The following is a 26,013-nucleotide window of genomic DNA, read 5'->3' on the forward strand; positions in this document are numbered from 1 at the left end:
AAGTTTTGAGATATTTTCTACAGTCTAAGAAAGTATGAGATTCCTATAATTGGTGGTCATTTTCTTCATTTTTTAATAGACTTTATTTTTTAAAGCAGTTTTAGGTTCACAGCAAAATTGAGGGGAAGACACAGAGGTTTCCCATATAGTCTCTGCCTCCACAGAGGCATGGTTTCCCCAGCATCAACATCTCCACCAGATGGTACATTTGTTACCAGGGATGAACCTATATTGACACATCATTATCACTCGAAATCCATAGTTTACGTGGGGTTCACTCTTGGTGTTGTACACTCTGTGGGTTTGGACAAATGTATAATGACCTATATCCATCATTATAATATCATACAGAGTATTTTCACTGCCCTAAAAATCCTACGTTCTCCTCATGTTCATCCCCCCCTCCCCTCAATCCCTGGCAGCCACTGATCTTTTTACTGTCTCCATAGCTTTTCCCTTTGCAGGATGTCATATAGCTGGAATCACAGTCTGTAGGCTTTTCAGATAGGCTTCTTTCACTTAAGTCATATGCATTTTTTTAAATCAGGTCTTTATTCAAAATCAGCTGTCCCAAATGATTTCACCTCTACGTAATAAGCAAATTTAAGGTTATGCAGCAGCCTTCTTTTGCTCTGAGGTGGGTTTCTTTTCTGTGGGCTTCTTTTCAGCTGCTGGTTTCTTGGTCACTGCAGCCTTTTTTCCCACCAGAGGCTTCTTCTGCTTCTTAATGCCAACAGCCTCCTTTCCTTTCTTCCCCACCACAGGCTCTTGCCTGGAAGCCCCTTCTCATCTGATCTGGCTTCTAGTGCTGCTACTGCCCTATCCATCCGGATTTTGTGGTACTTGGCCTGGCGAAGAACGGTGTTCCGGCGCGTGGTCTTTGCGTGTGGGTTTAGCTTCAGCGTGATTCTCAGGCTTTTCATTGGACTTCTCTGCGGGACTCTGATGAATCCTCTCGCGTGCTGCCCGGAGAGCTCTTTGGATCTCTGGGCTTTTCACGATGCTGCTAAGGTCTGTACTGAGCGTCATGTGCGTGGGGAGGTTGTAGCTACTCTTGAGGGGAGCAGCTTTACGCCAAGTACCGTGCAGCTCCTCTAACTTGCGGAAAAGCACTTTCAGTCCAAATGCAGGAGCGTCGCACATGCCCCCCAGGAGCAAGTTTCAAAAGGTTCGGTTTGCTCACATTAGGCAGAGTAATTCCAGGGATGTTTCTGAAGGCCTTGATGACGCACCCATTACAGATGATGCAGGGTCCCCTGCGCTGGATACGGCGACGGTTTCTCATTTTGCCTTTGCCAGGTCTCATTTGCTGAGAGGCGTAGACCTTTTGGGTATCATTCCAGGCTTTAAGTTTCTTCAGAAGCAAAACAACCTCCTTGGTCTTCTTGTAGCCTTCATCTTTATCTTCAGCTACCAAAGGAAGTTCAGGAACGTCCTCAGTACGATGACCTTTAGACACGACCAGCGCTGCTAACGCCGGGGCAGCCAGTGCAGAGCAGATGGCATATCCCTTTGGTGTTGTATTCACCCTGCAGTGCCAGCGTCGCCAGGTCTTGGTTGGCGCAAACATGTGGCCCCCAGGACACATATTTCCAAGAGCACCCTGGCCAGAGTGGTGAGCCCTGCCACCTTGAACCCTGGGAATTCGAGCCACAGCTCTGCCAGTACCCAAGACTCAACACTGGTTTGATGACCTGCTAATTCACTGACAGCATGGGGCTGTCTGTTGTTTTTGCACAAGTTGGTGTGAACAAAGTTCAGAATATCTGGTCGAGTGGGAGCCTTGAACACAGCAGGCAAAGTGACATTTTTGCCAGAGGACTCCCCCTTTTCGGAGTACACTGATATCAGTGGACGAGCACACGCCAGGGCAGGGAGATTAGAAGGCCATGCTCCTCTCACCCTGGCGGCTCCCACAGGAAAATAAGTCATATGCGTTTAAGGTCCCTCCATGTCTCTTCATGGCTTGTGAGCTCATCTCTTTCTGCGCTGAACAGTATTCCACTGTCTGGATGGACCACAGTTTATTTATCCATTCACCTACTGAAGGACATCTTGGTTGCTTCCAAGTTTTGGCAACTACGAATAAAGCTGCTGTAAACGTTTGTGTGCAGGTTTTTGTGTGGACGTAAGTCTTTCAATTCCTTTAGGAAAATATCAAGGATTATATGATTAAAGTATGTTTAGTTTTGTAAGAAACCACCAAACTGTCTTCCAGGGCGGCTGTACCGTCTCGCATTCCCACCAGCAATGAATGACAATTCCTCGCCAGCATTTGATGTTATCAGTGTTTTGGATTTGGGCCATTTTCGTAGGTGTATAGTGGTATCTCACTGCTGGTTTAGTTTGCATTTTCTTGATGACACATGATCTGGCGCATCTTTTTATATGCTTTTTTGCCATCTGTATTTCTTCTTTGGTGAGGTGTCTGTTAAGGTCTTCCACCCATTTTTTGAGTTGGGTTGTTGTATTTTTTTATTGTTGAGTTTTAAGGGTTCTTTGTATATTTTGAATAATAATCCTTTATCAGTTGTCTGTTGCAAATACTTTCTCTCAGTCTGTGGCTTGTCATTTTGTTTTCTTTTTTTTTTTTTTTTTTTGGCCGTACGCGGGCCTCTCACTGTTGTGGCCTCTCCCGTTGCTCCAGACGCACAGGCTCAGCGGCCATGGCTCACGGGCCCAGCCGCTCCACGGCATTTGGGATCTTCCCAGACCGGGACACGAACCCGTGTCCCCTGCATCGTCAGGCGGACTCTCAACCGCTGCACCACCAGGGAAGCCCTCATTTTGTTTTCTTGATGGTGTTTTGTACAGAGCAGGAGTTTTTCATTTTAATGAATTTCAGCTTATCCATTATTCTATGGCTCATGCCTTTGGTGTTGCTTCTAAAAAGTCATCACTATACTCAAGGTCATCTAAATTCTCTCCTATGTTATCTGCTAAGGGTTTTATAGTGTTGCATTTTGCATTTAGTGTGATCCATTTTAAGTTAAGTTTTATGAAGTTTATACGGTTTGTGTCTAGATTCCATTTTTGTTGCACGTGGATGTCTAGTTGTTCCAGGACTACTTGTTGGAAAGACTATCTTTTCTCTGTTGCCTTTGCTCCTTTGTCAAACATCAACTGACTGCATTTATATGGGCCTATTCTAGACCCTCCATTCTGTTCTATTGATCTGTTTGTCAGTTTTTCACCAGTATCACACTTCTTGATTACTGGGGCTTTATAGAAAATCTTCAAGTTGGGTAGGGTCAGTCCTCCAACTTTGTTCTTCTCCTTCAGTATTACATTGGTTGTACGGGGTCTTTTGCCTCTCCACATGAACTTTAGAATTAGTTTATCAATATCCACGAAATTACTTGCTGGGATTTTGATTGGGATTGAATTGAATCTAGAGATCAAGTGGGGAAGAACTGACATCTTGCCAATATTGGGTCTTCTTTTTTTTCTTCCATGAACATGGCATACCTTTCCATTTATTTAGTTCTTTGATTTCTTTCATTAGAGTTTTATAGCTTTCTTCATATAGATATTGTACATATTTTGTTAGATGTGTACCTTACTATTTCATTTTGGGGGGTGCTAATGCAAATGGTATTTAAGGTAAAGGGCATGACAGACTGCTTCTCAAGTTATAACACAATATTTGAAAGTCATAATGCCTAATGACAATGACACTTGTCCCCAACCTCCACCACCACCCAGAGGATGAGAGAGAGATGCAGGCTGCCTCCTCAAGGAACAGAATGGAGAGAGAGTTCAGATTCAACAGACTGTGTTGTGATCTTGGCTCCACCACCTAATAACTTTGAGCTGCGGCTCGTTTCGCTACTTGTCTGCATCTATTTCTTCATCAGAGGAGTGGGGAAAGCAATCCCTACTTCATAAGAAAGGCACCTGGAAGAATTTGCTGAGACATTGTGAAGGACAAATGCCCTGAATCAGACCCAGTATATGGCAGGTACTCAAGAAGCATCCTCTTACATCACATGGGGAATAGTTAACTCTGATGTCTTGGTACAAACAATGAGAAAACAGATCATTTATAACTAAGATATCAACCTTACCACCAAGACTGTACTACCAATTCAGGGAATTAGGAATACTACATCACTGCTTCTTCCTGGAAGGAAGGAAGGAAGGAAGGAAGGAAGGAAGGAAGGAAGGAAGGAAAGAAGGAAGGAAGGAAGGAAGGATAGAAAAAGTCAACAAACTGAAATATCAAAAGTCAAAGAAAAACACCAGAACTCCATAAGTTCATTGCGCCTCCATGCCCCAGTGGTGCCTCAATTCTCCACTTACTTGATGCTTGTCAGGATGTCTAATGCTTTGCCTGCATCTAGTGAATACAGGGGGGGAAATGTGAAACAGTAATCTGATATTATCAGATCCCAGAAAGGTACTTCTGGAAATACTAATTGGATTTTCTTCAGCCTTTTTTTAATTTAGTGCATTCTAGGAGAAGATCTCACCTCTCCTAACACTTATAAAGAGAATTTGTGAGCGAGATTGTGCACAAGTAATACCTATTGAATGCTCCAGGCAACGTGTTGCCATGGTACCAATCAGCTTTCATCTTCATCGGGGAATAGAAATTGAAACTGACAATGTTTGAGTGTAACTGTTTTTGTTGGTCCCCGTAAGCAGTGTGAGGGCTTGAAAAGGGAGGAGGTCTAGTTTTGTTGCTGTTTTCTGGTTTCAAAACAATACTACATTAAAATGAGTACAGGGGCTTCCCTGGTAGTGCAGTAGTTGAGAGTCTGCCTGCTAATGCAGGGGACATGGGTTCGAGCCCTGATCTGGGAGGATACCACATGCCGCGGAGCAACTGGGCCCATGAGCCACAACTACTGAGCCTGCACGTCTGGAGCTTGTGCTCTGCAACAAGAGAGGCCACGGTAGTGAGAGGCCCACGCACTGTAATGAAGACTGGCCCCCTCTCACCGCAACTAGAGAAAGCCCTCACACAGAAACGAAGACCCAACACAGCCAAAAATAAATAAATAAATAAATAAAACAAGTACAGTCCAATGAGTTCAGAGAAACAAAGAATCCCCCAAAGGAGCTCATTATTCTTATAAATTTACATTATCAAAGGATGTGGGGGCTTCCCTGGTGGCGCAGTGGTTGAGAGTCCGCCTGCCAACTCAGGGGACACGGGTTTGTGCCCTGGTCCGGGAAGATCCCACATGCTGCGGAGCACTGGGCCCATGAGCCATGGACACTGAGCCTGTGCATCCGGAGCCTGTGCTCTGCGACAGGAGAGGCCACAACAGTGAGAGGCCTGCGTACCGCAACAACAACAGCAAAAGAATTGAGGACAGTCTTAGAGACCTATGGCACAACATTAAATACACCAACATTCGAATTATAGGGGTCCCAGAGGAAGAAGAGAAAAAAAAAATGGGACTGGGAAAATATTTGAAGAGATTATAGTTGAAAACTTCCCTAATATGGGAAAGGAAATAGTCAATCAAGTTCAGGAAGCACAGAGAGTCCCATACAGGATAAATCCAAGGAGAAACATGCCAAGACACATATTAATCAAACTATCAAAAATTAAATCCAAAGAAAAAATATTAAAAGCAACAAGTGAAAAACAACAAGTAACATACAAGGGAATCCCCATAAGGTTAACAGCTGATCTTTCAGCAGAAACTGCAAGCCAGGAGAGAGTGGCAGGACATATTTAAAGTGATGAAAGGGAAAAACCTACAACCAAGAATCCTCTATCCAGAAAGAATCTCATTCAGATTCAACAGAGAAATTAAAACCTTTACAGACAAGCAGAAGCTAAGAGAATTCAGCACCACCAAACCAGCTTTACAACAAGTGCTAAAGGAACTTCTCTAGGCAGGAAACACAAGAGAAGGAAAAGACCTACAATAACAAACCCAAAACAATTAAGAAAATGGTAGCAGGGACATACATATCAATAATTACCTTAAATGTAAATGGATTAAACACTCCAAGCAAAAGACATACACTGGCTGAATGAAAAACAAGACCCGTATATATGCTGTCTACAAGAGACCCACTTCAGACCTAGGCACACATACAGACTGAAAGTGAAGGGATGGAAAAAGATATTCCATGCAAATGGAAATCAAAAGAAAGCTGGAGTAGCAATTCTCATATCAGACAAAATAGACTTTAAAATAAAGACTATTATAAGAGACAAAGAAGGACACTACATAATGATCAAGGGATCAATCCAAGAAGAAGATATAACAGTTGTAAATATTTATGCACCAACATAGGAGCACCTGAATACATAAGGCAAATGCTAACAGCCATAAAAGGGGAAATCGACAGTAACACAATAATAGTAGGGGGCTTTAACACTCCACTTTCACCAATGGACAGACATCCAAAATGAAAATAAATAAGGAAACACAAGCTTTAAATGATACATTAAACAAGATGGACTTAATTGATATTTATAGGACATTCCATCCCAAAACAACAGAATACACTTTCTTCTCAAGTGCTCATGGAACACTCTCCAGGATAGATCATATCTTGGGTCACAAATCAAGCCTTGGTAAATTTAAGAAAATTGAAATCATATCAAGTATCTTTTCTGACCACAACACTATGAGACTAGATATCAATTACAGGAAAAAAATCTGTAAAAAATACAAACACATGGAGGCTAAACAATACACTACTTAATAACCAAGAGATCACTGAAGAAATCAAAGGGGAAATCAAAAACAACCTAGAAACAAATGACAATGAAAACACAATGACCCAAAACCTATGGGATGCAGCAAAAGCAGTTCTAAGAGGCAAGTTTATAGCTATACAAGCGTACCTTAAGAAACAAGAAACATCTCAAATAGACAACCTAACCTTACACCTAAAGCAATTAGAGAAAGAAGAACAAAAAAACTCCAAAGTTAGCAGAAGGAAAGAAATCATAAAGATCAAATCAGAAATAAATGAAAAAGAAAGGAAGGAAACAATAGCAAAGATCAATAAAACTAAAAGCTGGTTCTCTGAGAAGATAAACAAAGTTGATAAATCATTAGCCAGACTCATCAAGAAAAAAAGGGAGAAGTCTTAAATCAATAGAATTAGAAATGAAAAGGGAGAGTAACAACTGACACTGCAGAAATACAAAGGATCATGAAAGATTACCACAAGCAACTATATGCCAATAAAATGGACAACCTGGAAGAAATGGACAGATTCTTAGAAAAGCACAACATTCCAAGACTGAACCAGGAAGAAATAGAAAATATAAACAGACCAGTCACAAGCACCAAAATTGAGACTGTGATTAAAAATCTTCCAACAAATGAAAGCCCAGGACCAGATGGCTTCACAGGCAAATTCTATCAAACATTTAGAGAATAGCTAACACCTATCCTTCTCAAACTCTTCCAAAATATAGCGGATGGAGGACCACTCCCAAACTCATTCTACAAGGCCACCATCACACTGATACCAACCAGACAAAGTTGTCACAAAGAAAGAAAACTAGAGTCCAATATCATTAATGAATATAGATGCAAAAATCCTCAACAAAATACTAGCAAACAGAATCCAACAGCACATTAAAAGGATCATACACCATGATCAAGTGGACTTTATCCCAGGAATGCAAGGATTCTTCAATATATGCAAATCAATCAACGTGATACACCATATTAACAAATTGAAGGAGAAAAGCCATGTGATCATCTCAATAGATGCAGAAAAAGCTTCAACAAAATTCAACACCCATTTATGATAAAAACCCTCCAGAAAGTAGGCATAGAGGGAACCTACATCAACATAATAAAGGCCATATATGACAAACACACAGCCAACATCATTCTCAATGGTGACAAACTGAAACCATTTCCTCTAAGATCAGGAACAAGACAAGGTTGCCCTTTCTCACCACTATTATTCAACATAGTTTTGGAAGTTTTAGCCACAGCAGTCAGAGAAGAAAAAGAAATAAAAGGAATTCAAATAGGAAAAGAAGAAGTAAAGCTGTCACTGTTTACAGATGCCATGATACTATACATAGAGAATCTACCAGAAAACTACTAGAGCTAATTAATGAATTTAGTAAAGTAGCAAGATACAAAATTAATGCACAGAAATCTCTTGCATTCCTATACACTAATGCTGAAAAATCTGAAAGAGAACTTAAAGAAACACTCCCATTTACCATTGCAGCAAAAAGAATAAAATACCTAGGAACTAACCTACCTAAGGGGACAAAAGACCTGTATGCAGAACACTATAAGACACTGATGAAAGAAATTAAAGATGATACAAACAGATGGAGAGATATACCATGTTCTTGGATTGGAAAAATCAACATTGTGAAAATGACTATACTACCCAAAGCAATCTACAGATTCAATGCAATCCCTATCAAACTACCACTGGCATTTCTCACAGAACTAGAACAAAATATTTCACAATTTGTATGGAAACACAAAAGACCCCGAGTAGCCAAAGCAGTCTTGAGAAAGAAAAACGGAGCTGGAGGAATCAGGCTCCCTGACTTCAGACTCTACTACAAAGCTACAGTAATCAAGACAGTATGGTACTGGCACAAAAACAGAAATATAGATCAATGGAACAGGATAGAAAGCCCAGAGATAAACCCATGCACATACGGTCACCTTATCTTTGATAAAGGAGGCAAGGATATACATTGGAGAAAAGACAGCTTCTTCAATAAGTGGTGCTGGGAAAACTGGACAGCTACATGTAAAAGAATGAAATTAGAACACTCCCTAACACCATACACAAAAATAAATTCAAAATTGATTAAAGACCTAAATGTAAGGCCAGACATGATAAAACTCTTAGAAGAAAACATAGGCAGAAGGCAGAACAGTCTATGACATAAATCACAGCAAGATCCTTTTTGACCCACCTCCTAAAGAAATGGAAATAAAAACAAAAATAAACAAATGGGACCTAATGAAACTTAAAATCTTTTGCACAACAAAGGAAACCATAAAAAAGACGAAAAGACAACCCTCAGAATGGGAGAAAATTTTTGCAAAAGAAGCAACTGACAAAGGATTAATCTCCAAAACATACAAGCAACTCATGCAGCTCAATATCAAAAAAACAAACAACCCAATCCAAAAATGGGCAGAAGACCTAAACAGACGTTTCTCCAAAGAAGATATACAGATTGCCAACAAACACATGAAAGGGTGCTCAACATCACTAATCATTATAGAAATGCAAATCAAAACTACAATGAGGTATCACCTCACACTGGTCAGAATGGCCATCATCAAAAAATCTACAAACAATAAATGCTGGAGAGGGTGTGGAGAAAAGGGAACCCTCTTGCACTGTTGGTGGGAATGTAAATTGATACAGCCACTATGGAGAACAGTATGTAGGGTTCTTAAAGGACTAAAAATAGAACTACCATATGACCCAGCAATACCACTACTGGGCATATACCCTGAGAAAAGCATAATTCAAAACGAGTCATGTACCACAGTGTTCATTGCAGCTCTATTTACAATAGCCAGGACATGGAAGCAACCTAAGTGTGCATCGATAGATGAATGGATAAAGAAGATGTGGGACATATATGCAATGGAATATTACTCAGCCATAAAAGAAACAAACTGAGTTATTTGTAGTGAGGTGGATGGACCTAGAGTCTGTCATATAGAGTGAAGTAAGTCAGAAAGAGAAAAAAAAAATACCATATGCTAACACACATATATGGAATCAAAAAAAAAAAAAGGTTCTGAAGAACCTAGGGGCAGGACAGGAATAAAGACACAGACGTAGAGAATGGACTTGAGGACACAGGGAGGGGGAAGGGGAACCTGGGACGAAGTGAGAGAGTAGCGTGGACATATATACACTACCAAATGTAAAATAGATAGCTAGTGGGAAGCAGCCGCATAGCACAGGGAGATCAGCTCGGTGCTTTGTGACCACCTAGAGGGGTGGGATAGGGAGGGTGGGAGGGAGACACAAGAGGGAGGGGATATGAGGATATATGTATACATATAGCTGATTCACTTTGTTATAAAGCGGAAACTAACACACCATTGTAAAGCAATTATACCCCAATACAGATGTTAAAAAAAAAAGTGTGATGAGAAGATTGGGCAGGTACTTTATTATCCCCATGTCACTTAAAAGGAAACAGAGCTGCAGAAAAATAACTTGTCTGAGGTCATGGGAAGAAAAAAGGACAGAACCACGATTCAAATGTAGACAATCTGACTGCAGAAATAGCGCACGTACCCACTCCTCTATACTACAAACCGTATTCACCATTAATTGTCTCCCATTCTGTCTTATATTTTAATGTACATTTAGTGAAGGGAGGAGTTGAATTAGAATCCTGAGCCTATTCCACACGTCTCCCTTGTGAATCGTCACTGGTGTTCCCGCATCATTTGAGGACATGTTGCAGAAAGTGCAACATCGCAGGGGAGAACTTTTCAAGAGGAGAAATGGCATATGTCAGAGCACAGGGCAGGAGGGCGCGTTTCGGGAATAGCAACTTGCTCTCCATGCCTGGAGGTGACCAGTGGGATTGTTGATGGGAAGTTGTAGGCTAAGCTTGGAATAGCCACTTGGAGTCAGATCTTCAGGCAGAAAAACCATTCAGGGAAAATACTTTTCCACTTCTCTGGGGGACAAGGAAGTGTACCTTGGGAAAACTGGGTAAGATATCAAGTGTGTTATTTTATATTACTTCATTGGCTGTGTTTAACTTGTCAGGTCATGGTTGGAGTAAGAATGGCTGCAGGGTCGGAGCAAAAAAGTCCTAGAAATAGTAGCCTTGTAACTTACCATTTAGCTACTGAAATATTTTTACCAAGGGAGAAAATAATAGCCAAAGATAGGATGAGAAATGGCAATTCCAGGTGAGGACTCTGGGCTTTTTACTTTGTTTTTAACTAAATCGTTGGACAGAATGACTAAAGGAGTTAAATTTCTTCTGACTGGAGGAGAAGAATCCTTGAAAATAGGGAGGTGGCGAAACACCTTGGAGACATTTACCTACAAATCAGTAAACAGGGAATTAGGCATAAGGACAGTAAATACAGGCTGTGAAGAAACTCAGTCGAAGCCAATAGCAGAGAGTGAGTGCAAGGTGCCTCTGAACGCATCCCTCAGCCCACACGAGGTGTGTTTATAAGGTAGTAAGCCTTATTCTTCAGCAAATATATCCAACGTACAAGTTTCAAATAATTATTATCACCTCCTAAACAGATTCCGTGGGTAAGCTTAGCGAATGATCCTCATGGCTGGAAATACACCAGGGACTACTCTGAGAATCGCCATCATGGCTGGTGTCCATGCTTTTGAATGTCCTTAATACGACAAATAGTATATATATTTTTTTCCTTTGAGAGTAGGTGTGAGTTTTGGAGAATGTAAACAAAATTTACAGAATTATGTGTAGGAAAGAAGGGTGTTCTAAATTTGCAATACGCTGTAGGGGCAACCAGGAAGTGATTATTATAAAGAAAGAGATAGGTGTTATTGCCAGCTCAGCTCAAGGTCAGGGGCATCATAAATCAGAGCCAGCAAGGGCAAGGGCAGGCCGGGGCTTGGCTCGCATCCTAAATGCTGTGTTGGCAGCAAGAGGCTTCTCAGACAGTGAGGTTCTGCTTTGCTGGTTGCCTCACCTGACGCCATATGGTGTACCTACAGAATATAGCTAACACCATTTCTGTAATAGGATCTTATGTACTTCTGTTCAACTTTATCAGTAAATACATTTTGTTGATTTTTTAAAATAACGTTTCATATCAGCTTTGAGCATTTGAAGATTGCTATGGACATCTTTTTTGCACTACATTTTCCATTAACTTCGCACGTTTCGCCTTTAGGGTCCAAAATGATCTCTTACCTATTACTTGGGCTTTTCAATAGTTTTCCCAATCTTTTAACATTTTCTCACTTTATAGCTAGGCTACTTGTGTGGGAACCATTGATAATTTAAGTAAGATAAGTCCATTAGAAGTAACTTATTCACACTATGAACGAGTGCCAGTGAAGGACAAATACATAGACTCACTTTAGAAAAATGTCGTCCTCTTACAAACAAGCCTTAGCCTTTTGGCAGTCAGCTGTCACCTTATGGCCAGCAATGAAGTACCTAAAGGGTCGTATTTCTATTTGTCTCATTACCATGTATTAATCAGTCAAGTCTGTACCGAGCGTCCATTATAAGCAAAACCACAGGAAGCCAGTTGCTTTTCGAGACAGTGTAACACCATCGATCTCCTGAGGGCTCAAAGCAGGCTCTGTCAGCCTTTCCCCACCAACTTTCTTCTCTCTCTTTTTCTTCCCCTTCCTCTCACCGCCTTCATGCAATAAACATGCAGTAAGAACCCACATTTAGTCAGAAACTCTGGTTTTTCCCCAGTGAAGAGCTATAAGATGATCACTGCCGAGACCTGAGAAGCAGCACAGCTCAGAAGTTCACAGAAAAAAAAAAAAAAAAAAAAAGTTCACAGAATGCCCTAAACAGAGCCGGCTGCCCCTCCCAGCGTGACGAACAATCAGCCTTCATTGCTCACTCTTCCAGGGCCCATTTATGCCCTCAACCAGTTGGCTACAGCCTTGGAGAAAGAGTAAAGCCGAGAGCAGTCCCAGGAGTAGTTTCTGGAAGAGAAGGTGTGTCTATATATAAACACAGATATATATGTCTGTGTTTATATATGTATATATGTATTTGATTACCTTAAAACCTGTTTTATAGTATCCTTATATTATTTCAAAATATTGACTCTGTTTCTATTGGTACCTGTTAACATTAGGAAGGCTAAACAATGTGTGTGCGTGTGTGTAGAAATGGGTGATAGGTAGATAGATAGGTGATAGATACATAAATAGACATAGATAGGTAATAGATAGGTATTTACATAGGTATCTATAATACCTTCCTTCCATGATTAGGGACCAGAAAAGGTAACCTGAAGTCATCTTTAGCCACCAACATGGGCAGCAAACCTGGTGTCTTGTGTCTCGTGTGTTTGGAGGCTGGGGTAGAGTCATTTCCCAAGAGCTCCCAGTCTGCAGAAAGATCAAGTAAACGGCCACTTCCGTGCTAACTACAAAACTGCCCTCGCGTCCGCTCGTCTTGCTCGTCCTTTCGTGGTTGCTTTAACTTTTGTGATCAATACGTGACCGGAGCCACGCTGCACGAGCCTGCACGGCCCTTGCTCAGCACACCCGTGTCTCACAGCCTTAGTATATACAGCTCTTGATTCCTGCCTTTCTTGCGGGCCGCCTTGCAGACGAGAAGAAGACAGTCGATATCCAGGGGCAGAGAGAACAGTAACTCTGGTGAGACGTTCACCTGCCCATCACGGCAGAGGCATAACGTTGTCTGGACCCGCTTCTCTCAAGGGTGGATTAATGCCTACTTGCCTTCCTGCCTCACAGACAGCGCAGATTATGTCTTCGAAGCCGTGTTGTGCTGCGGCTCTATGCGATGTGACATCTTCGCAAAATCTCTGTCTCTCCGCCACGAAAAAAATGTCTGTTACAATTCGTGCAAGACTTTGATGCCTTCGTGCACCAGGTGATTTAGACGTTTCTTTGAAAGTGCTTCTCCGCGTCGTGAGCCGGAAGACCTGTTTGCCTGAAACATCATTGATGTGCTGGTTCTCCTAATACTCTTTGGACCAGAGGAGAAAACCTCGCCTCTTTTGAAGTCAAGCCGTCGGAACTGTAATGGTCAGATTAGACATGTGTAGCCAAGAATTAGGCATGACAGCCTGGATGGGCAAGTGGAGAGTGGGCAGGAGGAAGGGCGAGGCACTCTAATAACAGCCGACAGTAAAACCGCTGCCCACATTTCGGGAGTTGCTCCCTAAAAGAAACTTAAATGACCGTCATGATGCCAACTGTCATCAGGAAAGCATAGCTAGCTGGCTTTATTGTTTGCTTCGTGAAACTTCAAAAAATCCCATCACCTTTTTTATGGTGAGGAGAGCTGAGAGATGCCAGCATGTTGTCACCGCTGTGCTTCCAAGATGCTATCGGTTCTAAAGCAACAAGATGAGATAGAGAAACATTACAACTCAGGATTTGAATGGCGCTTGACTCTGAGAAAGACCCAGAGGCCCTGATGAGCCAGTGAGGAGTACACAGGATGGTACATACACTCCTGCTGCCTTTCAATTCCTCTAATCTTTTAATTTTGGAATATGGTCACCTCCAGGGTGCTTGGACAAGGAGGTTCATTCAGAAGCACACTCTGAGTCCAAGAAGGGTGAGACTTACCCCAAATGGGGTAGTTTTATAATCATAATTTCACTGCTGCCTCTTACAAGGTGTGTTCTGAGGGCCTCTGTTAAAGAGGGACAACGCCCAGTGGAAACTGGCCTCCGTGATTCGGTGCCGGGGTCCTTCTTTCTAAAACCTTCCGTTTGTATGAAGGACAGAGCAGCATCTAGACCCCACGGTAAGGCCATGTGATGCTGAACCACCCTTAAAACACACGTGGATTTTACAGTTTTCACTAATTTGCAGTCGATCTGTTGACCTTGGACTCAGCAATGAGACGTGTCCTCTGGGTGTAGGACATCTGGTTGGAGACATGGCCTTTGGACAAGAGTGACTTGACAGTAATAAGACTTGTAAAATATATGTAACCAGTACTGTAATGAAGACAATCAAGTGCTTCTCTGATGGAATCTTTTCTTCCAGCCTCTGGAGTTAGTATCAGAAATAATGATAAAAACAAGAGTTGCCTATGAGCATTGCCTGTACAGACACAGGACTCAGGGTGCACGGGCATCGTTCAGCCTTCCCAGCACCTCTCTGGGTGAGGTAGATGCTGTTCCCATCTCAGTGCACAGGTGAGACTGAGCCTCAGAAAAGTTAAGTACCTTGCCCATGATCACAGAGCTTTTACGTATATGATATATATTAAATATATGTATATATTTAATATATACATACATAATATAGAGACCCAGATCTCTATATGCATAAAGACCCAGGTCTGTCTGACCCCTGAACTAAGGTCTCACCTGCCAGGGAACTTTTGTCAGCGTGTGTGCCGACAAGCATTTGATCCCAGCCCTATCTTTTATGAGCATCGTGATTTGGGGCAAATGATTTAATGCTTCTGAGGCTGATTTGCCCGAGCTGTAAAGTGGGAACAATAGTACCTACAGATGGTTGAGAAGGTACAGTGGGGAACATAGCGTCTAATGTGATATCTGGTATGTATGAATCACTCAGTGTCTATTGAGGGAATAAAAGAGAGAATGAATGAAAGAATGGGACTCTGATTATTAATTCCTTTTACTCTTCCAGAAAGTCAGCAAATATCGAAGGAATGGGAGGAAGACAGGGAAGCATTATTGACCGAAATATTCCATAAGTTCTTTGTTGGAAAGGTACCAACAGTTCATAGTAGTTCTTAGTGAACAAAGGTTCACATCTTTTTACGCGCGTTGCCCAGATCCAAAAGCCTGAGCCGGGAAACCGGAAGGAGGACAAAGCACAGTGATCCTTCTCTTCGCCTCCCTGGCCTGGCAACACTCTCTTCACTCCCAGGGGCTTCCATGAGGTCCTGCAGTGTCTGCAGCAGCCTGACTGGAGAGTCTCCGGACCATAGGGCGGCTGGGAGGCAGGGACGGGGCACTCTGTGACACCCTCCCCACAGGGACCGTGGTCAGAAAGGACCGCATAGGGTCAGCCTCACGTGGCGAGTATTCGGGTCCTTATGAAGGGTGGAGGAGGCTTCAGGGAAAACGGGAAACCGTCAGGAGTCTAGCTGTGCTGCTGATATGGATTCCCTTGAATGATCACCGTATGGGGGGAGGGAAAGGAACTCCAGACACCTGATTACGGGGTTGTAGCGGTCATTAAAGTGACTTTCAATACCCCACCTCAGAACTGCTGACCTAGAAGAGCTTCAGTGTCACCTATGGGTCCCATTATCATCAGCTCTCAGCCTGAGTGTCCTGGAGCCTTCCTGGTTGGTGTTCTTGCTTCTGCTGGGAGAAGCAGCATCGTAGAAGAAGCAGAGAGTCTCTGGGTCAAATGCACCTGAGCTCAAAACCCAGCTCCACCACTTACTCCCTGTGTCACCAGGGAAGTCTCTCAGTTTCTCTGAAACTTAGTTTCCCTTTTTGCAAAATGAGTTTTAAAATGCTCTCTTCCAGGGCTTTTGGCAGGAATAGGTAAGAAGGCCAGGTGCCGGTGGATGCTCGAGAAACTCCTATTAAGAAGTGTCTAAGGACACCACTGCACAGGCTTATTCTTCTTGTTAACTATTTTAGCTAAGAGGTCTCATTTGATTATGTCCCATCTGGGCTTTTTGCACAGGGAGAAAGCAGGTGATAGGCAGAAAAGAGATGAATGGCAAAAAAAAAAAACAACCAAGAGCCTTCAGTTGGGACAAAACATGTTTTTGATGCTGCCTAACCTATGGTGTTTAATTTTAGGAAAACCTTTAAATTTGATTTGCTCAGCTATAGATTGGGGATAGAGGCATGCTACGGTAATTTAGACCAAATAAAACACTCTTATGCTTCGACCATATACATAATATAAATACTGAAAATATGGAAATCTGTCACCCTAGGATCGCTTAAAAAAAAAACCTGTAGGAGAAAAAGAAGTATCTTCCATTCAGTTCCAACAGCCAGAAAGAGCTGGGTGAGGGAATTCTGATTGCCTAGAAGCGGAGGAAGCACAGCTGTCCAGGAACTAAAACTTAAATACTTTTGCTGCAGTAGCTTTTCTGCCTTTAATCCCTTTAACTGACTGCTCCCAGCTACCCTGAAACACATCTTCATCTGTTTGAAATAAATCGTGTTGAGTGGTCTGAGTGGAGCTGGGGGATGATGGAGAATCACTTCATGTTTGTTTGCAGTGGGAAGTCGATTCCCCTCTATCGTTTGCCTTGGGGGGAGAAAAGAAGAAATAAGTAAGCCCTTTTGAAATGGAGATGGAAAAAGTTCTCTCTCTTCCCTGAAGGCCTCTCCTCCCATCTCTGGTCTCTGGATTCACCCTCCTTGTCGCTTCATCTCTCCGATGTTTCCCCTCCCGGGTCCTCTGCTGCTCACAGGGGAAGGAGCTCACGATCCTGTGCCTCCCTGGTCCGCCACCTGCCTGGACTGGCCACCCACGGTGGGGCTTCTGCCCATCACGTCTGCGCCCGTGACCGCAGCCCGGACCTCGTCCTGGGCTCTGAGTGCACACTCTGGGCTCCCCGCGGTATTCCCGCAGAGGTGGCCCTCAGGGCTGTCACACGTGCACGGACGGGGCCTGCCACGGGGGTCAGACTCCCCAGCTCTGCAGCACTTCCCAGTTCCTCTGGGTCACCCTGTCCTGGCTGCTCCAGCCTCTGCCACCCAGACTGCTAACCAGGTCTCTTCCCCGCGTGCGGGAGCCGTCCCTGGGCCTGCTGGCCCCATGTCTCTACTCCTGTCCATCGCCCCTCGTCCCTGCTCTGCTGGGACGCCTCCCACCTCTCACCTGGACCCTGACAGGCTGCCCTGCTTCCGTCTCTCCAGCCTGAATCCTCCTACTGACGTCAAAGGTACCTTCTTAAGCACAGCGTGGCTCACGGCATCCGTCTCTAAGATTCGAAGTTAGTGCCTGTTGTCTACAGAGTAAAACCTACACTGTCGGTTTGGACCCACTCATGACGGTTCCAGACTGCATTCCAGGCTGTTCTGCTGTCCTAGTCCTGCTTGGGGCACACACTCCCGGCTCGCCGAGCCCTGCGTTCCCGAGGCACTGCCCCTCTGGGCCTTCACGTCTGGTCCGTCCTCTGCTCAGGCCTCAGTCAGCAGCATCTGAGCTAAAAACAACTTCTTCTCCCACGTGCTCCCATACAGCATTGCTTCCACCACTCTCCAACAATTATTTAATTTTGTCTCTTACTAAAGTCGGTTGTTTGCGTCCTTCATGAGACTGGAAGTTTCTGGAGTGCTGTCCGCAAGGAGGCCGCACGTTTCTTGAGTGCTGGGTGGTGGTTCGGGGGCCAGGCCCTGGAGAAGGACCACTGGGACCGGAAACCTGCGTCCAGCACTGGTGAGCTGTGGATTTGGGGGCAGGTGACCCACTCACCCTCACTTCACTTTCCTGATGTGAAGGTGAGGCTCGTCACTGACCCTCTGTCAGCAGATTCTTGCGAGTACTGAATAGTGTCATGTATGCAAAGTGCTCAGTTTGGAGCCTGGTACATAATACATGTTCCATAAGTGCGATCTTTGATTTCGTCATTATTATTATTTGGTTTTGTACCTGGAGCAGTGGAAAAGCACTCGGTGAGTTTTTAAATTAAATTCTTCCTTGGGCTTCCCTGGTGGCACAGTGGTTGAGAGTCTGCCTGCCGACGCAGGGGACACGGGTTCGTGCCCCGGTCCGGGAAGATCCCACGTGCCGCAGGGCGGCTGGGCCCGTGAGCCATGGCCGCTGAGCCTGCGCGTCCGGAGCCTGTGCTCCGCAACGGGAGAGGCCACAGCAGTGAGAGGCCTGCGTACCGCCAAAAAAAAATTAAATTATTCCAAGAAAACGTTCTTAAATCCAGGGTCTCCCATGTTGCTATGGAGGATTCTAAAAAAAATGAAAACAAAAATTACATCCTACTCAAAAGTGATTTTTTTAAGCCACAAGTCCCAGCCCCCAGCAAGATGAAGAAAGGCATCTACTCCTCAATTGAGAAACAGAATTTTTTAGAACCCACAAACTCCAGTCTTATTAATAGAGCAGAGATAAGACATGACTCGGGGTCACATGCAGACCATCTAGGAACAGGGTGAGGTCAGAATGTTTCTGCCAGCTCTTGGTCAATGGACCACTCACCAATCTATAACACTGACACCCAAAACACAAAATGGAAAAGCCGGCTAGAAACCGGAGACCAAGACCTGCAGTGCTGTGGGACTGAGGCCAGCCAGGAGAAGTGGGCCAGCATCCCTCCCTGTCCCTGACAATCAGTGTCTGTCTTCCAGCCCGGTGAAATGGAATTTGATAAAGGATATGGCCACCCGGTGCAGCGAAGTGGCCCAGGTGCAGTAATGATCTATCACAGTGGGCTCCAGGTCCCCAGGCCCAGAACTGCCTGGCGACTCTCAGGCTACACTCAGCCATGAAGGACGGTGGCAGAGCCTCCTGTCAGCTCACGGACATGGAAGCGGCTTCCCTGACGAGCTGCTTCCCTGGAAGATGCTCATCTTAGGAGATTCACATTTGGTCTCCCCAGGTCGGGCAGGGAGATTATTCAGGGAAACATCGTGTCACAAACAATTTCATAGGGCTCCAGACAGTAGGGAACGCTCAGACCTGTGGCTGGCAACCGGAAAGGGGCAGCTGGGTGGATGCTAACTCATGTGGACTTATGCATAGATCCCTTTACCAGTCACTGAGGGAAAGCAGAAAAGAAACAGAGCAAGTGCTGGTGGTCTGTGTCCTGGACCAGCTCTCTCTCAAGCTCTGGCATCCACTGATCAACCCTGAAAATGAGAACCCACCTCTCTGTACATCTGAGGAAGGAGGAAGCAATTACACGACTAAGTTGTCATTCTGTAAACTGTGACCCCTGTCCGTAGTTCTCAGTTAAGAAAAGGGGAAAGTAACAACCTCTCTTATTTAAAAAAAAAAGGGGCAAAATCCAGGAAGTTATAATGGTAGAGCCAAGAACAACTATCCAGAACCAGAACCCCAGTCCGTGGTCCAATATTCATTTCTTTATAACTTTTGTACCAGGTGCCCTCGGCTTACCCAATGCACACTGTCCCTTTCCTTCAGTCACAAGAGGCCATGTGACACTGATGAAATTGAGACATTTTAAGCCCTCAAAAAACTCATTTAATTCTCAGATAAGTAAAGATAATTTGAAACAATTGAGACAAAGAGTCATCGGGTCCCTTCTTGCTAGTCAGCCTGGTTGGAATAGGAGACTCTTAGCTCAGGAAGAGCCAACCATGTCGAGTTCAGGACTTGAGAAGACTCGGGAATATGCCCTCACACCCCCGTCCCCACCATGCACACGCAGTGCCTGAAGAACCTGACTAGAGTTGCAGAAACCAAATTTCCTGCCATTTCTGTTGAAGAATGGAGGGAGGAGAATGATTTGTCTTTTAAGGTGCCCTAGGAGGCAAAGAAGAAATTTCTGAAACTGTCCAAAGTGGCTTTGATGAGAAAATAATTAAAGCCACCAGCAGAACTGCCCTCAGGTTTGGGTCAGATAACAAAATCATTGACAGTGACGGTCGACCAGAAGGATGAGAATCAGAAGACAAATTAAACCAGTTCACCCTGGATAATTTTACAGACATTTCCAGCTCCTTTAGTTAGTAGTATTTAGTCCAAAATCATGTATGTATATATAATCATATATATACGCATATATATAATCATATATATGACAATGTCCTACGGGCTTTTTTCTTGATATGAGAAGAAATGAAGATAAAGAAGCCAACTGCTATACTGACCCTGTGACGTACGTGTCTTCACTTTCTTCTTACCATCTTCACTTAAAGTTTCTTCCCCTTATTACTTCCTTTTGTAATGGCAGCAAAAGAGCACCCTTTAAATGTCCTTCAATATAAACAATTTTTAAAAACTCTGTTTCTCGAAATTGAGTTATTTGTAGTGAGGTGGATGGACCTAGAGTCTGTCATACAGAGTGAAGTAAGTCAGGAGAAAAACAAATACCGTACGCTAACACATATATATGGAATCTAAAAAAAAAGGGTTCTGAAGAACCTAGGGGCAGGACAGGAATAAAGACGCAGGCGTAGAGAATGGACTTGAGGACATGGGGAGGGGGAAGGGTAAGCTGTGACAAAGCGAGAGAGTGGCATGGACATATATACACTACCAAATGTAAAATAGATAGCTAGTGGGAAGCAGCCGCATAGCACAGGGAGATCAGCTCGGTGCTTTGTGACCATCTAGAGGGGTGGGATAGGGAGGGTGGGAGGGAGACGCAAGAGGGAGGGGATATGGGGCCATACATATGCTTATAGCTGATTCACTTTGTTATACAGCAGAAACTAACACAACATTGTAAAGCACTTATACCCTAACAAAGAGGTTAAAAAAAAAAAAGATTAAGAAAAAGAAAATCCTCCCAGATTAGGACACATAGTTTTTCGAGGCAGAAGTCCTGTGTGTCCCCCTTTGCCTGGCAAAGTAATAAAGCTATCCTTTTCTATTTCACCCCCGCCCACCAAAAAAAAAAAAGTAAGCAAAGGAAAAAAACAAAAACAAAAACTCTGTTTCTGTTCAAATCCTTCAAAACTCAGTCTGATTTCTATCAATTTGCGTAACCACCAGAGCAGCGTGTTCTGTTACACAAGTGACATCTGTGGGTCCCAGGCCCACGGCTTCTGCATCTCACATCCGTCTCAGGACCCTCTTCTTCCTCTCCCAGTCACGTTTTTCTATGCAAAGATAATGACAACAGACTAATACAGGACAAGAATATAAGAATAAATTTTTAGGTGTCAGTACTGTTTTGCTGCTTATTAGTGACAGTTGTATGCATTGCTGATGAACACAAGCTCATTCCCTATGTACTTTCAAATGATTACTCATTTTTACATAAACTGTGGCTTTTTGACAGTAGAAATAGAGATTATGCTTTGATTTATGATTATATGTTACAATTTCCCTCCATCATAAAGAAATAATGAAGCCATGTCAGTTACTCAAGCCTTAATTGTGTTTTCTACAATAGAAAGAGAAATCTCAGCAGAGATTATGCTTGAAAGTCAGTCATTAATATATTAAGATTGTGAAGAATCAAGGGAATGATTTGCAGGTCAAATGGAAGCCTTCTCTTACATCCAGTTACCCAGCTGCAGCGTGGTCCTTAAAGGCAAGATTTATTCACATATTGACTAATCGGGTGTTCATTCAGCATTTGCTGCGTGTGAGACTCATTTCTGGGATCTAGAGGAATTCAAAAGTCAATAGCTGTGAGTTACTATCCTCCAGAAATTTACAGACAAACAGGAGAAATGACCATACCTGTGATAAAAGTGAAAAAGGGGCGAATGTCACAAGTGAATGTGTCAGTACTTTACCACAAAGGACAAGGGACAGAAAACGCAATTGGAGGTTAGTAGCTTTAATATAGTATATTAATTACTTACTGCTGTCCCATAAATTATCCCAAAACTTAGAGGCTTAAAACAAATATTTGTTATCTCATAGTTACTGTCGTACAGGAATCTGGGTGTGGCTGAGCTGAGTTCCTCTGTCTCAAGGTCTCTCCTGAGCTTCCAGTCAGGCTATCACCTGTGGCCACAGTTTCATCTGAAGTTTCATCTGGGGTGGGGTGAGGAGGGGTATCTACTTCTAAGCTCCCTAGTGTGATTGTTGGCCAGGCCCCTCACCCTGTGGGCCTCTCCGCAGTGCTGCCATGTGATATGACAGCTGGCTTCCTCGTGGCAGGTGGTCTAAGAAACAGCACCCGAGATGGAAGCCACAGGTTTTTAATAACCTAATCTCGATGTACTGTATTCTGTTCACGAAGTCCAGCCCACATCCAAGGGTAGGGCACTAAGCACACGAAGGTGGAGATCACGGGGACCATCTCAGAGGTTGCCTACCACAAACACACTGCTTTCCTATTTAAATGCTGCTGTGTCTGGGGTTACCCATCCAATTTTCCAAACCCATCTTGAGTCAAAAGTCTAAGAAGAATGATGGGAAGAGGACAAACATCCTATGTGTCTTACTGCCTTGCATTTATATTATTGAGGAATCATAATATTTGTGTCTTCCAGCCATCTCGGGGTAGGTGTGGGAAAGTAATGTGGTGGTTAAATGTCTCCAGGACAGGAGACTAGGTGTACAGGAGACCTTTCCCTGTCTCCTCGTCTTGTTTCTTGTTCGGAATGTTTAGTCCTGTCCGAACAGGCAAAGCGCCTCTTGCAAAGCTAACAATAGTCTGTGATCACGCAGAAAAAGAACTAAAACCTTAAAGACAGCTGAACAAAGAAATGCTAGATGACCATGTGTACTGTCATCTCAGATGGCTCAGATCAGGGATAAGGGAAGTCTTACCCTTGCTGGTTGCCCTGCTGCGTTTGTGTGAGGTGTGGAGAGACTGGGAGGGCCAGGCCTCCTGCACATGGCGGGGAAGTTGGGTCAGAAGAACCGTGGTTGTAAAAAGTCATGAATATGTCAGAAGCTAAATGTATGACAGTTGGGTTACCTTCATGAGATGTGAGAAAAGAAATAGATTCTTAGTCCTTAAACCTTGGATTCAGCAAGTATTATGCTATATTGAGCTCCTATTATGAGTCGGGTGCTGTGTCCAGCGATGAAGAAGAAGAAAAACATCTGAATATACATCCACATTTTATTGCTACAGGAAACCAGCATCCTCTTTTGTGTTTGAAAACCATTAGACTCCCTCGAAGGGTACTACTACAGAATTCCTGGTCCACTACATTTTTATCTTCTAATTTTCAACCAATTAAAACCTCATTAGAAAATCGCTGTAAGGACAGAGTGATTACGAGGTGGAAACACATAGATTATGGAGTCAGAGAGACCTAGGTTTGACCATAGCCTTGCAAGTATAACTAGGAGAGCTCTGGAGGAACGCACTGCAAGTGATTAAAGGGCCGGAGAACCGGGCCAATGAGAAAAGCCCAGAAGAAATAAAGCTCTCGAGTATGGAAAAGAACTGTGAAGGACTGTAACTACGGCTGTAGAAAGGATGGCTGGTACTTGTTTTCTTTAGATTATATTATACAAGACCCTTCTGAATTAACAGAAGAATCCCTTTCAAAGGTACTTTAGTTGTGGGTTTGAATTACACGTCCACCTCTTACCCGCCTACTTCCTTAACCTGTTTGAACCATAGCTTCACAGCCTCCATGGCTGGAATCAACGGCACAGTACTCAAGGATCCAACGGGAAATTAGCTGGCTGAGATCAATTTTGTTGATAGAAAGTTGTCGACATTAATATGATGGCAGTGATCTGGGATAGCCTGTACGGAGCAGCAGTAGGACCTGGTTTACTCCCTCTGGCCCGTGATCAAGGCTGGAGGACCGTGAACAGGGGGTGACTGGAGGGGTGACATCAGGGACAGCACCCAGGTCAGAGCAGCCCACCTTGCTTCCATCAGCTGCTCTTAGCCATACTGTATCTGGCCACAGGCTGGTCATCCGATTGTTTTTAGCCACAAATGTAGTTCACTTGACAGAGCAGTGATTCTCAGCCTGGCCTGCACGTTAGAGTCACCTGGGGAGGTTTTCAGCTTTCAAGTATTCGATACCCAGCCCACACCCCCAGACCAACTACATCAGAATCTCTAGGGCAGGATCCGGGCACCAGGGTGTTAAACTCCTCCGGTGATTCAATGGGCACCTGAAGTTGAGAGCCACACTGTGGAGGGTGTTGCTAAGACTGGATTGAAAGGGCCCACAAAGGTCCCAGCATGAGGGAAGCACTCAGTAAACTCCACTTTCCTTTTTCCCCAAATACAGCTTTCAGGAGTTGTATGAGTTCTTCCCTCGTGGGCATTTGGAGAATGGACTAGGTGATGCCAAGGTGCAGTCCGTCCTGTACACAGAGCAAGGGTTTTAGAAAAATATTTCTCTTGTATTTTTTTCATAGGCCATCCAAACTAGTCAAACATTTCATAAATTGGTTAATTCAGTTCACAGATCAGTCCATTCAAAAGGATACAGTCAGATGTGATGTTGTCTGGAACATTGCAGACAAAAACAATTGCTTATAGCTGCCTCGATGTTTCTGTTTTGAAATTGTGGATAGAACGCAGATCCAAGTGTAGAGGCCTGAGGAGAAAAGCCGGTTACAAATCGGTCTTCACACTATCAGACTTCTAGCGCTCAAAAGGCCAAGGAAGCCACGGCTAGAGGGTGTCGTGATTTTGCTTGCCGTTACGTGAATCGCAAAGGGAAACAGACATCTGAATTCAGTTTGAAAGTACTGCTTTTCGTCTTTAATTTCTTCTTTTTAGTTTCTGTTCGGGGCATTTCAGTTGTCTGTTAACCACATGACAAATATTCGTCCACTCTCCTTTAGGAGCAAAGTACATAAATAAATACAGCGCGGTGGGCTTCCCTGGTGGCGCAGTGGTTGAGCGTCCGCCTGCCGATGCAGGGGACTCGGGTTCGTGCCCCGGTCCGGGAAGATCCCACATGCCGCGGAGCGGCTGGGCCCGTGAGCCATGGCCGCTGAGCCTGCGCGTCCGGAGCCTGTGCTCCGCAACGGGAGAGGCCACCACAGTGAGAGGCCCACATACCGCAAAAAAAAAAAAAAAAAAAAAAAAAAAAATACAGCGCGGCGCCGGATCTCTTGTGATCTTGTCGGAGGGTGACCATTACGGGTCTCTGTAAAGCAGATACTGAGTGGAACAGGGTGATATCAGCTACACCAAGAAGAAGGACAGAGTTTCTACGTGGGGGGCCCCTAGAAGGGGTCTTAAGGTGGGTCCCCGGAAAACAGACGGAGATTTGGGTACAGAAAGTTTACTGGGCTGTGCTCTCAGTAGCGACCCTGTGAGGTGCCAGAGCAGGATGGGCCGAGGGAAGAGCAGCGCGGCGAGGCCTGAGCCCACGCCGGGAGCCTCCCGGTGGCCCCTGGTTGAGGCCTGTGCACGAGGCCTGCATCCCCGCCATCACGTTGGACCTCAGCTGCGCTCACTGGAGGCATGGGCTTGGCAAGGCAGCGCCCAGCAGAGGGCCACGCCCGGGGAGGAATTCAGCGAAGAGCCGTCAGTGGCAAGCGCATCTCAGACCTGACATGAGCCCCTGCTACTTCTCCCCAAACCTGTTCATTTTCATACTTCCCCGTCTCAGTTAGTGGCAAATTCTTTCTTGCAGCTGTTCGAGCTAAGAGCCTTACTGCTATCCTCGACTCCACTGTGGTTTTCACACTCACATCTCTCCCATCCGTAAACCCTGTTGGTTTAACTTAAAAACGGGTCCCGAGTTCAGCTGCATCTCACGGCCTCCATAGCCATCGTTCTCATTCTATATTGTCCTGATTCTTAAAGCAGCCTGAGAAACTGGTCAACAACCTCACGCT

General features: G+C 44.2%; 1 protein-coding gene and 1 pseudogene across 1 annotated transcript in view; one reads left to right on the forward strand and one right to left on the reverse strand.

Moving 5' to 3' along the window:
- XKR4 (XK related 4) overlaps nucleotides 1-26,013 on the forward strand; it is a 322,053-nt gene that overhangs the window by 228,186 nt on the left and 67,854 nt on the right. The gene's annotated exons all lie outside the window — the stretch shown is intronic.
- Nucleotides 610-1,932, reverse strand: LOC132593796 (large ribosomal subunit protein uL4 pseudogene; annotated as a pseudogene).

The sequence above is a fragment of the Globicephala melas genome, chromosome 17 (assembly GCF_963455315.2).
Source record: "Globicephala melas chromosome 17, mGloMel1.2, whole genome shotgun sequence".
NCBI lineage: Eukaryota > Metazoa > Chordata > Mammalia > Artiodactyla > Delphinidae > Globicephala > Globicephala melas.